Source organism: Kryptolebias marmoratus, linkage group LG21 (genome assembly GCF_001649575.2).
Source record: "Kryptolebias marmoratus isolate JLee-2015 linkage group LG21, ASM164957v2, whole genome shotgun sequence".
Lineage (NCBI taxonomy): Eukaryota > Metazoa > Chordata > Actinopteri > Cyprinodontiformes > Rivulidae > Kryptolebias > Kryptolebias marmoratus.
Genome location: NC_051450.1, coordinates 8,108,463 through 8,108,830, shown reverse-complemented (window position 1 = coordinate 8,108,830; position 368 = coordinate 8,108,463).

Here is a 368-nt window from a genome sequence, read left to right as displayed (position 1 = left end):
CATTAATGTTGCCAGCTGTTAAACGACAAAAAAGGTAAATGTTTTGCTCTTTTTTTTTAGAGGAGGTTCCTCCCTTTTGTGCTTGGACTCACTTTTACCTGGCTGACTCAAAACAAAAACACCCACTGAAGCTTTTCTAGCCAGTTGTGCTGGATAATGGTTTATTTCTCAACTCTTCAATAGCTCAGTATTCCCCTCTGCTGACTGAAAGGTTTGAGGAAAGAAATTATGAAAAATGGGTTGTCTGTAAATACACTCCTGATCAAAATCTTAAGACCAGTCAAAAAATTGCAAGAATTTGCATTTTGCACTATTGGATCTTAAGAAGGTTCTAAGTAGAGCTTCACAATGTTAAAAGAAAAAATCAG